We start from the raw sequence: 15154 nt of genomic DNA, 5'->3' as shown, positions 1-15154 counted from the left end.
GACACAAGCAGAAGCAGAAGCAGCAGAAGCAGCAGCAGCACCACCTTTTGTTTTTTGGCTGCAGCAGCAGCAAGGCCCACAGGGCTGGCTAGCTGGCTAGCCAGCAAGCAGGTAGCAATGAAAGTAGGAATCTTTCTTTTTAACCCTGTAAGGGGGTGGTGCACTGTACCCGAAGATACTGCCATATCGGGTCAATGCATAGGGCGACGGAAGCAAGCTTCGAAATCGGCCCCCGTTCTCAAAAATCCATTTAATATATGGTCCCCAGATAGGGGACGTATCAGATATTAAACTGATAAGAACAGATACTACACTTGATCTTAGCCAAAAGGCCGAGAAGCGATAACCGTGAAAGGGGCGGGCCCAACAAGGTGCCCTTCATGAGCACTATCACTGCTTGCTGTCAGGGAGGCTGCCAGACAATTTTCCATGCACACTCTGGGCTGGGGGGCAGTCAACCACCAGTACACACAGCAGAACCTAAACCCATACCATTATTGCTAAGCAGCAAGACAGGGGCCCATTGCACTCCCACGGGGCCTTTTTAAATGCAATCCATAACCCGGATTTGCCAGGAACCCTTCTTACTCCTCCTACTTGCATGTGACACTGGGCTTAGGATCTGCATAGGAAACACACACACAAGCACACACCTACCTTTGTTGCCTGCAGATGCCTCCTTGGCTGTCCCCAAACGGTATCAAACCAACACCCACGGGAAGCTGCAAGCATAGAGGACATGCCTGCACCCCATTGGACTTACCTGTGTGGGTTAAATCCGGGTTATTTGACAACCTATGGCGGTGATGGTTCTGCTCAGGCAGAGCAGTGCTGATGCTCCTCATAAAGCTGTCGCTGCTGTGAAGGTTCTAGGTGACATCACAAATCCCTATGGTTACATACACAACAAAGCTGGGTTGTTGTTGTTTACACTCTGCAAGGCCTGTGGAAGTGAGTGACATCATAGCACTGTAGTTCTGAGGGTTCTAGATGGATGCAACAATCTCCTGTTGCTTCTATGAAGGCCATAATAGACGACATCACCAAACAGCTCCATAGTCACATACACAGCAAAGGAGAGATGTTGTTTACACCTAGTGATGTCAGTGGTATTGAGTGACATCACAGCACAGTGCTAAGGCTCCTGGGCCTGGACACAGCAGCGGCTGCAATATCTCAACGGAGAATACGTTTATATATATGTGTGTGTGTGCGCGTATATATATATATATATATATATATATATATATATATATATATATATATATATATATTTCTCCGCCGAAATCACTTTTAAACCCATTTCCACCTTTTTTTCCCTTCTCTTCCTCTTACTTTTTTTTCACGTTTTTTTACGTTTTTCTCCTTTTCGCCTCTTTTCTGGGCGTATTATTCTTCTTTTTCTTCTTTTTTTTCGTCTAATGCATACCCCATCAGTGCAGCAATGCTTATTCAATACCGCCAGCAGATGGAGACACTGGGGGATAATTTTCTAAGGATTTATACTGATTTTTCCTGTCTGAATTTGTCGCACAGAAAGTTGCAGGCCAAATATGTGTGACATTTCTGCGACTTTAGCTTCTAGAGCATTTTTACAACATTATACATAGGTGCTGAATACATAAAAAGCGACTGTTCAGCGACAGACAAGTCGCATCGGCTGAAAGTAGGCCAGAATGTCAGTCCATGTTGGAGCAGGTTTAGATACAGTCTAAAGTATAGATCTCAAAGTCTGTGCACAGAATTTAGCAAGGGCCTCGCACCTTCTGATGCATCAGGTAGGTGCACAATAGCATAGCCTAACCCTCTGTACTTTGGTCTATATTGATGCGGGACATAGACAGCCAGCTGATGACCAATCCATTAGTGCAATGGATGGCTGGAAGCATTTGTCTCTGCCTTTGCAATACCACAGAAGCAATGCATGGTCAATGTACAGCAATGACACACCTGTGTGAACAGCCAGGAGACCCCCCCCCCCCCCCCCCATGTTATGTTACATAGTTACATAGTTAGTACGGTCGAAAAAAGACATATGTCCATCAAGTTCAACCAGGGAATTAAGGGGTAGGGGTGTGGCGCGATATTGGGGAAGGGATGAGATTTTATATTTCTTCATAAGCATTAATCTTATTTTGTCAATTAGGAACATTCAGCACCCACCCGCTATCAAGGCAGCTGCCTATCATGTCATGCCCTACCTGCACAGGTGTGCTGGCTACTCAAATGATCCAATTAAGGAGGCCATTTAGTCAGCAGCAGCAGAAGTCCTGTGCCTGGACGCTCCAACAGCGGCCAGACACAAGCAGAAGCAGAAGCAGCAGAAGCAGCAGCAGCACCACCTTTTGTTTTTTGGCTGCAGCAGCAGCAAGGCCCACAGGGCTGGCTAGCTGGCTAGCCAGCAAGCAGGTAGCAATGAAAGTAGGAATCTTTCTTTTTAACCCTGTAAGGGGGTGGTGCACTGTACCCGAAGATACTGCCATATCGGGTCAATGCATAGGGCGACGGAAGCAAGCTTCGAAATCGGCCCCCGTTCTCAAAAATCCATTTAATATATGGTCCCCAGATAGGGGACGTATCAGATATTAAACTGATAAGAACAGATACTACACTTGATCTTAGCCAAAAGGCCGAGAAGCGATAACCGTGAAAGGGGCGGGCCCAACAAGGTGCCCTTCATGGGCACTATCACTGCTTGCTGTCAGGGAGGCTGCCAGACAATTTTCCATGCACACTCTGGGCTGGGGGGCAGTCAACCACCAGTACACACAGCAGAACCTAAACCCATACCATTATTGCTAAGCAGCAAGACAGGGGCCCATTGCACTCCCACGGGGCCTTTTTAAATGCAATCCATAACCCGGATTTGCCAGGAACCCTTCTTACTCCTCCTACTTGCATGTGACACTGGGCTTAGGATCTGCATAGGAAACACACACACAAGCACACACCTACCTTTGTTGCCTGCAGATGCCTCCTTGGCTGTCCCCAAACGGTATCAAACCAACACCCACGGGAAGCTGTAAGCATAGAGGACATGCCTGCACCCCATTGGACTTACCTGTGTGGGTTAAATCCGGGTTATTTGACAACCTATGGCGGTGATGGTTCTGCTCAGGCAGAGCAGTGCTGATGCTCCTCATAAAGCTGTCGCTGCTGTGAAGGTTCTAGGTGACATCACAAATCCCTATGGTTACATACACAACAAAGCTGGGTTGTTGTTGTTTACACTCTGCAAGGCCTGTGGAAGTGAGTGACATCATAGCACTGTAGTTCTGAGGGTTCTAGATGGATGCAACAATCTCCTGTTGCTTCTATGAAGGCCATAATAGACGACATCACCAAACAGCTCCATAGTCACATACACAGCAAAGGAGAGATGTTGTTTACACCTAGTGATGTCAGTGGTATTGAGTGACATCACAGCACAGTGCTAAGGCTCCTGGGCCTGGACACAGCAGCGGCTGCAATATCTCAACGGAGAATACGTTTATATATATGTGTGTGTGTGCGCGTATATATATATATATATATATATATATATATATATATATATATATTTCTCCGCCGAAATCACTTTTAAACCCATTTCCACCTTTTTTTCCCTTCTCTTCCTCTTACTTTTTTTTCACGTTTTTTTACGTTTTTCTCCTTTTCGCCTCTTTTCTGGGCGTATTATTCTTCTTTTTCTTCTTTTTTTTCGTCTAATGCATACCCCATCAGTGCAGCAATGCTTATTCAATACCGCCAGCAGATGGAGACACTGGGGGATAATTTTCTAAGGATTTATACTGATTTTTCCTGTCTGAATTTGTCGCACAGAAAGTTGCAGGCCAAATATGTGTGACATTTCTGCGACTTTAGCTTCTAGAGCATTTTTACAACATTATACATAGGTGCTGAATACATAAAAAGCGACTGTTCAGCGACAGACAAGTCGCATCGGCTGAAAGTAGGCCAGAATGTCAGTCCATGTTGGAGCAGGTTTAGATACAGTCTAAAGTATAGATCTCAAAGTCTGTGCACAGAATTTAGCAAGGGCCTCGCACCTTCTGATGCATCAGGTAGGTGCACAATAGCATAGCCTAACCCTCTGTACTTTGGTCTATATTGATGCGGGACATAGACAGCCAGCTGATGACCAATCCATTAGTGCAATGGATGGCTGGAAGCATTTGTCTTTGCCTTTGCAATACCACAGAAGCAATGCATGGTCAATGTACAGCAATGACACACCTGTGTGAACAGCCAGGAGACCCCCCCCCCCCCATGTTATGTTACATAGTTACATAGTTAGTACGGTCGAAAAAAGACATATGTCCATCAAGTTCAACCAGGGAATTAAGGGGTAGGGGTGTGGCGCGATATTGGGGAAGGGATGAGATTTTATATTTCTTCATAAGCATTAATCTTATTTTGTCAATTAGGAACATTCAGCACCCACCCGCTATCAAGGCAGCTGCCTATCATGTCATGCCCTACCTGCACAGGTGTGCTGGCTACTCAAATGATCCAATTAAGGAGGCCATTTAGTCAGCAGCAGCAGAAGTCCTGTGCCTGGACGCTCCAACAGCGGCCAGACACAAGCAGAAGCAGAAGCAGCAGAAGCAGCAGCAGCACCACCTTTTGTTTTTTGGCTGCAGCAGCAGCAAGGCCCACAGGGCTGGCTAGCTGGCTAGCCAGCAAGCAGGTAGCAATGAAAGTAGGAATCTTTCTTTTTAACCCTGTAAGGGGGTGGTGCACTGTACCCGAAGATACTGCCATATCGGGTCAATGCATAGGGCGACGGAAGCAAGCTTCGAAATCGGCCCCCGTTCTCAAAAATCCATTTAATATATGGTCCCCAGATAGGGGACGTATCAGATATTAAACTGATAAGAACAGATACTACACTTGATCTTAGCCAAAAGGCCGAGAAGCGATAACCGTGAAAGGGGCGGGCCCAACAAGGTGCCCTTCATGGGCACTATCACTGCTTGCTGTCAGGGAGGCTGCCAGACAATTTTCCATGCACACTCTGGGCTGGGGGGCAGTCAACCACCAGTACACACAGCAGAACCTAAACCCATACCATTATTGCTAAGCAGCAAGACAGGGGCCCATTGCACTCCCACGGGGCCTTTTTAAATGCAATCCATAACCCGGATTTGCCAGGAACCCTTCTTACTCCTCCTACTTGCATGTGACACTGGGCTTAGGATCTGCATAGGAAACACACACACAAGCACACACCTACCTTTGTTGCCTGCAGATGCCTCCTTGGCTGTCCCCAAACGGTATCAAACCAACACCCACGGGAAGCTGTAAGCATAGAGGACATGCCTGCACCCCATTGGACTTACCTGTGTGGGTTAAATCCGGGTTATTTGACAACCTATGGCGGTGATGGTTCTGCTCAGGCAGAGCAGTGCTGATGCTCCTCATAAAGCTGTCGCTGCTGTGAAGGTTCTAGGTGACATCACAAATCCCTATGGTTACATACACAACAAAGCTGGGTTGTTGTTGTTTACACTCTGCAAGGCCTGTGGAAGTGAGTGACATCATAGCACTGTAGTTCTGAGGGTTCTAGATGGATGCAACAATCTCCTGTTGCTTCTATGAAGGCCATAATAGACGACATCACCAAACAGCTCCATAGTCACATACACAGCAAAGGAGAGATGTTGTTTACACCTAGTGATGTCAGTGGTATTGAGTGACATCACAGCACAGTGCTAAGGCTCCTGGGCCTGGACACAGCAGCGGCTGCAATATCTCAACGGAGAATACGTTTATATATATGTGTGTGTGTGCGCGTATATATATATATATATATATATATATATATATTTCTCCGCCGAAATCACTTTTAAACCCATTTCCACCTTTTTTTCCCTTCTCTTCCTCTTACTTTTTTTTCACGTTTTTTTACGTTTTTCTCCTTTTCGCCTCTTTTCTGGGCGTATTATTCTTCTTTTTCTTCTTTTTTTTCGTCTAATGCATACCCCATCAGTGCAGCAATGCTTATTCAATACCGCCAGCAGATGGAGACACTGGGGGATAATTTTCTAAGGATTTATACTGATTTTTCCTGTCTGAATTTGTCGCACAGAAAGTTGCAGGCCAAATATGTGTGACATTTCTGTGACTTTAGCTTCTAGAGCATTTTTACAACATTATACATAGGTGCTGAATACATAAAAAGCGACTGTTCAGCGACAGACAAGTCGCATCGGCTGAAAGTAGGCCAGAATGTCAGTCCATGTTGGAGCAGGTTTAGATACAGTCTAAAGTATAGATCTCAAAGTCTGTGCACAGAATTTAGCAAGGGCCTCGCACCTTCTGATGCATCAGGTAGGTGCACAATAGCATAGCCTAACCCTCTGTACTTTGGTCTATATTGATGCGGGACATAGACAGCCAGCTGATGACCAATCCATTAGTGCAATGGATGGCTGGAAGCATTTGTCTTTGCCTTTGCAATACCACAGAAGCAATGCATGGTCAATGTACAGCAATGACACACCTGTGTGAACAGCCAGGAGACCCCCCCCCCCCCCCATGTTATGTTACATAGTTACATAGTTAGTACGGTCGAAAAAAGACATATGTCCATCAAGTTCAACCAGGGAATTAAGGGGTAGGGGTGTGGCGCGATATTGGGGAAGGGATGAGATTTTATATTTCTTCATAAGCATTAATCTTATTTTGTCAATTAGGAACATTCAGCACCCACCCGCTATCAAGGCAGCTGCCTATCATGTCATGCCCTACCTGCACAGGTGTGCTGGCTACTCAAATGATCCAATTAAGGAGGCCATTTAGTCAGCAGCAGCAGAAGTCCTGTGCCTGGACGCTCCAACAGCGGCCAGACACAAGCAGAAGCAGAAGCAGCAGAAGCAGCAGCAGCACCACCTTTTGTTTTTTGGCTGCAGCAGCAGCAAGGCCCACAGGGCTGGCTAGCTGGCTAGCCAGCAAGCAGGTAGCAATGAAAGTAGGAATCTTTCTTTTTAACCCTGTAAGGGGGTGGTGCACTGTACCCGAAGATACTGCCATATCGGGTCAATGCATAGGGCGACGGAAGCAAGCTTCGAAATCGGCCCCCGTTCTCAAAAATCCATTTAATATATGGTCCCCAGATAGGGGACGTATCAGATATTAAACTGATAAGAACAGATACTACACTTGATCTTAGCCAAAAGGCCGAGAAGCGATAACCGTGAAAGGGGCGGGCCCAACAAGGTGCCCTTCATGGGCACTATCACTGCTTGCTGTCAGGGAGGCTGCCAGACAATTTTCCATGCACACTCTGGGCTGGGGGGCAGTCAACCACCAGTACACACAGCAGAACCTAAACCCATACCATTATTGCTAAGCAGCAAGACAGGGGCCCATTGCACTCCCACGGGGCCTTTTTAAATGCAATCCATAACCCGGATTTGCCAGGAACCCTTCTTACTCCTCCTACTTGCATGTGACACTGGGCTTAGGATCTGCATAGGAAACACACACACAAGCACACACCTACCTTTGTTGCCTGCAGATGCCTCCTTGGCTGTCCCCAAACGGTATCAAACCAACACCCACGGGAAGCTGTAAGCATAGAGGACATGCCTGCACCCCATTGGACTTACCTGTGTGGGTTAAATCCGGGTTATTTGACAACCTATGGCGGTGATGGTTCTGCTCAGGCAGAGCAGTGCTGATGCTCCTCATAAAGCTGTCGCTGCTGTGAAGGTTCTAGGTGACATCACAAATCCCTATGGTTACATACACAACAAAGCTGGGTTGTTGTTGTTTACACTCTGCAAGGCCTGTGGAAGTGAGTGACATCATAGCACTGTAGTTCTGAGGGTTCTAGATGGATGCAACAATCTCCTGTTGCTTCTATGAAGGCCATAATAGACGACATCACCAAACAGCTCCATAGTCACATACACAGCAAAGGAGAGATGTTGTTTACACCTAGTGATGTCAGTGGTATTGAGTGACATCACAGCACAGTGCTAAGGCTCCTGGGCCTGGACACAGCAGCGGCTGCAATATCTCAACGGAGAATACGTTTATATATATGTGTGTGTGTGCGCGTATATATATATATATATATATATATATATATATATATATATATTTCTCCGCCGAAATCACTTTTAAACCCATTTCCACCTTTTTTTCCCTTCTCTTCCTCTTACTTTTTTTTCACGTTTTTTTACGTTTTTCTCCTTTTCGCCTCTTTTCTGGGCGTATTATTCTTCTTTTTCTTCTTTTTTTTCGTCTAATGCATACCCCATCAGTGCAGCAATGCTTATTCAATACCGCCAGCAGATGGAGACACTGGGGGATAATTTTCTAAGGATTTATACTGATTTTTCCTGTCTGAATTTGTCGCACAGAAAGTTGCAGGCCAAATATGTGTGACATTTCTGCGACTTTAGCTTCTAGAGCATTTTTACAACATTATACATAGGTGCTGAATACATAAAAAGCGACTGTTCAGCGACAGACAAGTCGCATCGGCTGAAAGTAGGCCAGAATGTCAGTCCATGTTGGAGCAGGTTTAGATACAGTCTAAAGTATAGATCTCAAAGTCTGTGCACAGAATTTAGCAAGGGCCTCGCACCTTCTGATGCATCAGGTAGGTGCACAATAGCATAGCCTAACCCTCTGTACTTTGGTCTATATTGATGCGGGACATAGACAGCCAGCTGATGACCAATCCATTAGTGCAATGGATGGCTGGAAGCATTTGTCTTTGCCTTTGCAATACCACAGAAGCAATGCATGGTCAATGTACAGCAATGACACACCTGTGTGAACAGCCAGGAGACCCCCCCCCCCCCCCATGTTATGTTACATAGTTACATAGTTAGTACGGTCGAAAAAAGACATATGTCCATCAAGTTCAACCAGGGAATTAAGGGGTAGGGGTGTGGCGCGATATTGGGGAAGGGATGAGATTTTATATTTCTTCATAAGCATTAATCTTATTTTGTCAATTAGGAACATTCAGCACCCACCCGCTATCAAGGCAGCTGCCTATCATGTCATGCCCTACCTGCACAGGTGTGCTGGCTACTCAAATGATCCAATTAAGGAGGCCATTTAGTCAGCAGCAGCAGAAGTCCTGTGCCTGGACGCTCCAACAGCGGCCAGACACAAGCAGAAGCAGAAGCAGCAGAAGCAGCAGCAGCACCACCTTTTGTTTTTTGGCTGCAGCAGCAGCAAGGCCCACAGGGCTGGCTAGCTGGCTAGCCAGCAAGCAGGTAGCAATGAAAGTAGGAATCTTTCTTTTTAACCCTGTAAGGGGGTGGTGCACTGTACCCGAAGATACTGCCATATCGGGTCAATGCATAGGGCGACGGAAGCAAGCTTCGAAATCGGCCCCCGTTCTCAAAAATCCATTTAATATATGGTCCCCAGATAGGGGACGTATCAGATATTAAACTGATAAGAACAGATACTACATTTGATCTTAGCCAAAAGGCCGAGAAGCGATAACCGTGAAAGGGGCGGGCCCAACAAGGTGCCCTTCATGGGCACTATCACTGCTTGCTGTCAGGGAGGCTGCCAGACAATTTTCCATGCACACTCTGGGCTGGGGGGCAGTCAACCACCAGTACACACAGCAGAACCTAAACCCATACCATTATTGCTAAGCAGCAAGACAGGGGCCCATTGCACTCCCACGGGGCCTTTTTAAATGCAATCCATAACCCGGATTTGCCAGGAACCCTTCTTACTCCTCCTACTTGCATGTGACACTGGGCTTAGGATCTGCATAGGAAACACACACACAAGCACACACCTACCTTTGTTGCCTGCAGATGCCTCCTTGGCTGTCCCCAAACGGTATCAAACCAACACCCACGGGAAGCTGTAAGCATAGAGGACATGCCTGCACCCCATTGGACTTACCTGTGTGGGTTAAATCCGGGTTATTTGACAACCTATGGCGGTGATGGTTCTGCTCAGGCAGAGCAGTGCTGATGCTCCTCATAAAGCTGTCGCTGCTGTGAAGGTTCTAGGTGACATCACAAATCCCTATGGTTACATACACAACAAAGCTGGGTTGTTGTTGTTTACACTCTGCAAGGCCTGTGGAAGTGAGTGACATCATAGCACTGTAGTTCTGAGGGTTCTAGATGGATGCAACAATCTCCTGTTGCTTCTATGAAGGCCATAATAGACGACATCACCAAACAGCTCCATAGTCACATACACAGCAAAGGAGAGATGTTGTTTACACCTAGTGATGTCAGTGGTATTGAGTGACATCACAGCACAGTGCTAAGGCTCCTGGGCCTGGACACAGCAGCGGCTGCAATATCTCAACGGAGAATACGTTTATATATATGTGTGTGTGTGCGCGTATATATATATATATATATATATATATATATATATATATATATATTTCTCCGCCGAAATCACTTTTAAACCCATTTCCACCTTTTTTTCCCTTCTCTTCCTCTTACTTTTTTTTCACGTTTTTTTACGTTTTTCTCCTTTTCGCCTCTTTTCTGGGCGTATTATTCTTCTTTTTCTTCTTTTTTTTCGTCTAATGCATACCCCATCAGTGCAGCAATGCTTATTCAATACCGCCAGCAGATGGAGACACTGGGGGATAATTTTCTAAGGATTTATACTGATTTTTCCTGTCTGAATTTGTCGCACAGAAAGTTGCAGGCCAAATATGTGTGACATTTCTGCGACTTTAGCTTCTAGAGCATTTTTACAACATTATACATAGGTGCTGAATACATAAAAAGCGACTGTTCAGCGACAGACAAGTCGCATCGGCTGAAAGTAGGCCAGAATGTCAGTCCATGTTGGAGCAGGTTTAGATACAGTCTAAAGTATAGATCTCAAAGTCTGTGCACAGAATTTAGCAAGGGCCTCGCACCTTCTGATGCATCAGGTAGGTGCACAATAGCATAGCCTAACCCTCTGTACTTTGGTCTATATTGATGCGGGACATAGACAGCCAGCTGATGACCAATCCATTAGTGCAATGGATGGCTGGAAGCATTTGTCTTTGCCTTTGCAATACCACAGAAGCAATGCATGGTCAATGTACAGCAATGACACACCTGTGTGAACAGCCAGGAGACCCCCCCCATGTTATGTTACATAGTTACATAGTTAGTACGGTCGAAAAAAGACATATGTCCATCAAGTTCAACCAGGGAATTAAGGGGTAGGGGTGTGGCGCGATATTGGGGAAGGGATGAGATTTTATATTTCTTCATAAGCATTAATCTTATTTTGTCAATTAGGAACATTCAGCACCCACCCGCTATCAAGGCAGCTGCCTATCATGTCATGCCCTACCTGCACAGGTGTGCTGGCTACTCAAATGATCCAATTAAGGAGGCCATTTAGTCAGCAGCAGCAGAAGTCCTGTGCCTGGACGCTCCAACAGCGGCCAGACACAAGCAGAAGCAGAAGCAGCAGAAGCAGCAGCAGCACCACCTTTTGTTTTTTGGCTGCAGCAGCAGCAAGGCCCACAGGGCTGGCTAGCTGGCTAGCCAGCAAGCAGGTAGCAATGAAAGTAGGAATCTTTCTTTTTAACCCTGTAAGGGGGTGGTGCACTGTACCCGAAGATACTGCCATATCGGGTCAATGCATAGGGCGACGGAAGCAAGCTTCGAAATCGGCCCCCGTTCTCAAAAATCCATTTAATATATGGTCCCCAGATAGGGGACGTATCAGATATTAAACTGATAAGAACAGATACTACACTTGATCTTAGCCAAAAGGCCGAGAAGCGATAACCGTGAAAGGGGCCGGCCCAACAAGGTGCCCTTCATGGGCACTATCACTGCTTGCTGTCAGGGAGGCTGCCAGACAATTTTCCATGCACACTCTGGGCTGGGGGGCAGTCAACCACCAGTACACACAGCAGAACCTAAACCCATACCATTATTGCTAAGCAGCAAGACAGGGGCCCATTGCACTCCCACGGGGCCTTTTTAAATGCAATCCATAACCCGGATTTGCCAGGAACCCTTCTTACTCCTCCTACTTGCATGTGACACTGGGCTTAGGATCTGCATAGGAAACACACACACAAGCACACACCTACCTTTGTTGCCTGCAGATGCCTCCTTGGCTGTCCCCAAACGGTATCAAACCAACACCCACGGGAAGCTGCAAGCATAGAGGACATGCCTGCACCCCATTGGACTTACCTGTGTGGGTTAAATCCGGGTTATTTGACAACCTATGGCGGTGATGGTTCTGCTCAGGCAGAGCAGTGCTGATGCTCCTCATAAAGCTGTCGCTGCTGTGAAGGTTCTAGGTGACATCACAAATCCCTATGGTTACATACACAACAAAGCTGGGTTGTTGTTGTTTACACTCTGCAAGGCCTGTGGAAGTGAGTGACATCATAGCACTGTAGTTCTGAGGGTTCTAGATGGATGCAACAATCTCCTGTTGCTTCTATGAAGGCCATAATAGACGACATCACCAAACAGCTCCATAGTCACATACACAGCAAAGGAGAGATGTTGTTTACACCTAGTGATGTCAGTGGTATTGAGTGACATCACAGCACAGTGCTAAGGCTCCTGGGCCTGGACACAGCAGCGGCTGCAATATCTCAACGGAGAATACGTTTATATATATGTGTGTGTGTGCGCGTATATATATATATATATATATATATATTTCTCCGCCGAAATCACTTTTAAACCCATTTCCACCTTTTTTTCCCTTCTCTTCCTCTTACTTTTTTTTCACTTTTTTTACGTTTTTCTCCTTTTCGCCTCTTTTCTGGGCGTATTATTCTTCTTTTTCTTCTTTTTTTTCGTCTAATGCATACCCCATCAGTGCAGCAATGCTTATTCAATACCGCCAGCAGATGGAGACACTGGGGGATAATTTTCTAAGGATTTATACTGATTTTTCCTGTCTGAATTTGTCGCACAGAAAGTTGCAGGCCAAATATGTGTGACATTTCTGCGACTTTAGCTTCTAGAGCATTTTTACAACATTATACATAGGTGCTGAATACATAAAAAGCGACTGTTCAGCGACAGACAAGTCGCATCGGCTGAAAGTAGGCCAGAATGTCAGTCCATGTTGGAGCAGGTTTAGATACAGTCTAAAGTATAGATCTCAAAGTCTGTGCACAGAATTTAGCAAGGGCCTCGCACCTTCTGATGCATCAGGTAGGTGCACAATAGCATAGCCTAACCCTCTGTACTTTGGTCTATATTGATGCGGGACATAGACAGCCAGCTGATGACCAATCCATTAGTGCAATGGATGGCTGGAAGCATTTGTCTTTGCCTTTGCAATACCACAGAAGCAATGCATGGTCAATGTACAGCAATGACACACCTGTGTGAACAGCCAGGAGACCCCCCCCCCCCCCCATGTTATGTTACATAGTTACATAGTTAGTACGGTCGAAAAAAGACATATGTCCATCAAGTTCAACCATGGAATTAAGGGGTAGCGGTGTGGCGCGATATTGGGGAAGGGATGAGATTTTATATTTCTTCATAAGCATTAATCTTATTTTGTCAATTAGGAACATTCAGCACCCACCCGCTATCAAGGCAGCTGCCTATCATGTCATGCCCTACCTGCACAGGTGTGCTGGCTACTCAAATGATCCAATTAAGGAGGCCATTTAGTCAGCAGCAGCAGAAGTCCTGTGCCTGGACGCTCCAACAGCGGCCAGACACAAGCAGAAGCAGAAGCAGCAGAAGCAGCAGCAGCACCACCTTTTGTTTTTTGGCTGCAGCAGCAGCAAGGCCCACAGGGCTGGCTAGCTGGCTAGCCAGCAAGCAGGTAGCAATGAAAGTAGGAATCTTTCTTTTTAACCCTGTAAGGGGGTGGTGCACTGTACCCGAAGATACTGCCATATCGGGTCAATGCATAGGGCGACGGAAGCAAGCTTCGAAATCGGCCCCCGTTCTCAAAAATCCATTTAATATATGGTCCCCAGATAGGGGACGTATCAGATATTAAACTGATAAGAACAGATACTACACTTGATCTTAGCCAAAAGGCCGAGAAGCGATAACCGTGAAAGGGGCGGGCCCAACAAGGTGCCCTTCATGGGCACTATCACTGCTTGCTGTCAGGGAGGCTGCCAGACAATTTTCCATGCACACTCTGGGCTGGGGGGCAGTCAACCACCAGTACACACAGCAGAACCTAAACCCATACCATTATTGCTAAGCAGCAAGACAGGGGCCCATTGCACTCCCACGGGGCCTTTTTAAATGCAATCCATAACCCGGATTTGCCAGGAACCCTTCTTACTCCTCCTACTTGCATGTGACACTGGGCTTAGGATCTGCATAGGAAACACACACACAAGCACACACCTACCTTTGTTGCCTGCAGATGCCTCCTTGGCTGTCCCCAAACGGTATCAAACCAACACCCACGGGAAGCTGTAAGCATAGAGGACATGCCTGCACCCCATTGGACTTACCTGTGTGGGTTAAATCCGGGTTATTTGACAACCTATGGCGGTGATGGTTCTGCTCAGGCAGAGCAGTGCTGATGCTCCTCATAAAGCTGTCGCTGCTGTGAAGGTTCTAGGTGACATCACAAATCCCTATGGTTACATACACAACAAAGCTGGGTTGTTGTTGTTTACACTCTGCAAGGCCTGTGGAAGTGAGTGACATCATAGCACTGTAGTTCTGAGGGTTCTAGATGGATGCAACAATCTCCTGTTGCTTCTATGAAGGCCATAATAGACGACATCACCAAACAGCTCCATAGTCACATACACAGCAAAGGAGAGATGTTGTTTACACCTAGTGATGTCAGTGGTATTGAGTGACATCACAGCACAGTGCTAAGGCTCCTGGGCCTGGACACAGCAGCGGCTGCAATATCTCAACGGAGAATACGTTTATATATATGTGTGTGTGTGCGCGTATATATATATATATATATATATATATATATATATATATATATTTCTCCGCCGAAATCACTTTTAAACCCATTTCCACCTTTTTTTCCCTTCTCTTCCTCTTACTTTTTTTTCACGTTTTTTTACGTTTTTCTCCTTTTCGCCTCTTTTCTGGGCGTATTATTCTTCTTTTTCTTCTTTTTTTTCGTCTAATGCATACCCCATCAGTGCAGCAATGCTTATTCAATACCGCCAGCAGATGGAGACACTGGGGGATAATTTTCTAAG

General features: G+C 46.1%; 7 non-coding genes across 7 annotated transcripts; all 7 read right to left on the bottom strand.

Moving 5' to 3' along the window:
* Positions 1 to 153: 153 nt before the first annotated feature.
* Positions 154 to 344, bottom strand: LOC130343185 (U2 spliceosomal RNA). The gene has a single exon (XR_008882562.1). It is a non-coding gene; the product is annotated as a U2 spliceosomal RNA (small nuclear RNA).
* A 2107-nt stretch (positions 345 to 2451) lies between these two features.
* On the bottom strand, positions 2452 to 2642 carry LOC130343251 (U2 spliceosomal RNA). The gene has a single exon (XR_008882619.1). It is a non-coding gene; the product is annotated as a U2 spliceosomal RNA (small nuclear RNA).
* Positions 2643 to 4732: 2090 nt separating this feature from the next.
* LOC130343238 (U2 spliceosomal RNA) lies at positions 4733 to 4923 on the bottom strand. The gene has a single exon (XR_008882608.1). It is a non-coding gene; the product is annotated as a U2 spliceosomal RNA (small nuclear RNA).
* Positions 4924 to 7003: 2080 nt separating this feature from the next.
* On the bottom strand, positions 7004 to 7194 carry LOC130343226 (U2 spliceosomal RNA). The gene has a single exon (XR_008882597.1). It is a non-coding gene; the product is annotated as a U2 spliceosomal RNA (small nuclear RNA).
* Positions 7195 to 9284: 2090 nt separating this feature from the next.
* Positions 9285 to 9475, bottom strand: LOC130343189 (U2 spliceosomal RNA). The gene has a single exon (XR_008882566.1). It is a non-coding gene; the product is annotated as a U2 spliceosomal RNA (small nuclear RNA).
* Positions 9476 to 11560: 2085 nt separating this feature from the next.
* On the bottom strand, positions 11561 to 11751 carry LOC130343214 (U2 spliceosomal RNA). Its single transcript, XR_008882586.1, has one exon. It is a non-coding gene; the product is annotated as a U2 spliceosomal RNA (small nuclear RNA).
* Positions 11752 to 13824: 2073 nt separating this feature from the next.
* On the bottom strand, positions 13825 to 14015 carry LOC130343178 (U2 spliceosomal RNA). The gene has a single exon (XR_008882555.1). It is a non-coding gene; the product is annotated as a U2 spliceosomal RNA (small nuclear RNA).
* Positions 14016 to 15154: the final 1139 nt, after the last annotated feature.

This window comes from Hyla sarda, unplaced genomic scaffold, assembly GCF_029499605.1.
Source record: "Hyla sarda isolate aHylSar1 unplaced genomic scaffold, aHylSar1.hap1 scaffold_675, whole genome shotgun sequence".
NCBI classification, from domain to species: domain Eukaryota; kingdom Metazoa; phylum Chordata; class Amphibia; order Anura; family Hylidae; genus Hyla; species Hyla sarda.
The sequence above is the reverse complement of the archived record's forward strand: the minus strand, read 5'-3'. Positions and strand labels throughout refer to the sequence as shown.